We start from the raw sequence: 1,168 nt of genomic DNA, 5'->3' as shown, positions 1-1,168 counted from the left end.
AAGGTGGAATAATTAAATCAAACTGGTTAACATATCCATCACCTCAACATTTTTGTGGTAAGAACATTTGAAATGTCTTAACTATATTTACCACATTGTGCAACAGAACTCAAAAAAATAAAATATCCTTCCTGAGATTTTGTACCCTTTGACTATCATTTAAAATTTTAAATGAGACAAAAATATCATTTTCAAAATAGCATCCAAAAGTGGATGTATTTAACCATATTCAGCTAATAGAGCAAATGGGTGAACAGAATAATAATTCATTGTACTGCATGTTTAACAAACTGCTAACAGAGAAAGTTGGCTGAAGAAAGGAAGAGGAACACTGTCTTGTAATAATTAGAACTGAGGGGCTCCATAATCATCAGACATCTGTTCCATATTGTATCTATGGTTAGAAATGACATGATTGATAGGAACTCCAGGGATTTTCCAGATTCTTCGTTTAAGGTCTTGGTCAACTGTGGCCGCAATGTAACACTTGTGCTGAGTTACTCTCTGTGCTAAGCAGTCATCTGCATAGGTTCCTTTGTGTGTGTGTGTGTGTGTGTGTGTGTGTGTGTGGTAATCGTTCAAATTTTGGATCCTTGGCAATCCTGAGGGCCACTCAATATTTCTGCCCCAATTTCTCAGTTTCAGCCACTATACAAGGAATACACTTGGCATATAGACAGTCCATCATTGTACTAAGTCCAGTTTGACTTTAATGGAAAAGTTGATAAAGTTGGTATCAACCAAGATGTGGTAAGGTGGGCTCAGCTGTGTGTTATATGGGAAGAATAAGCAGGAAGGGTGTTGGGGGAATTCTCTTGCCTTCAGTGTGCTGGGATCTTTCTTTATTTTTAGGTTTTAATCTATCCTTTTCTTTAAGCCTCTGATCTAAGACTAGGCATTTGCTTCATGGTCTCATACTTCTTTGTTTTCTTTTGCTTCCCCATGCTCACACCACACTCTTGTTTCTTCCAGAATCCAAGATTTCTTAGATAGGACGTTTTTCTTAATAAGACAGATACTCAGTACATGTTTAAGAGTCATCTGTATTTCCTTTTCTGAGCTGACATCCAATTCTTTGTCCTATTTTCTAATGGGTTTGTGGTCTGTTTATTTGCAGAACCTATTTATATGTGAGATTAGCTTTTTGTTGGTAACAGAAATTGAAAAT

General features: G+C 36.5%; 1 protein-coding gene and 1 pseudogene across 1 annotated transcript in view; both read right to left on the bottom strand.

Annotated features, from left to right (window-relative positions):
- The window catches only part of LOC105809650 (protein arginine N-methyltransferase 3-like), a 39,020-nt gene that overhangs the window by 35,376 nt on the left and 2,476 nt on the right, over window positions 1-1,168 (bottom strand). The gene's annotated exons all lie outside the window — the stretch shown is intronic.
- LOC105809649 lies at window positions 346-944 on the bottom strand (annotated as a pseudogene).

This window comes from Propithecus coquereli, unplaced genomic scaffold, assembly GCF_000956105.1.
Source record: "Propithecus coquereli isolate 6110/MARCELLA unplaced genomic scaffold, Pcoq_1.0 Scaffold198, whole genome shotgun sequence".
NCBI lineage: Eukaryota > Metazoa > Chordata > Mammalia > Primates > Indriidae > Propithecus > Propithecus coquereli.
The sequence above is the reverse complement of the archived record's forward strand: the minus strand, read 5'-3'. Positions and strand labels throughout refer to the sequence as shown.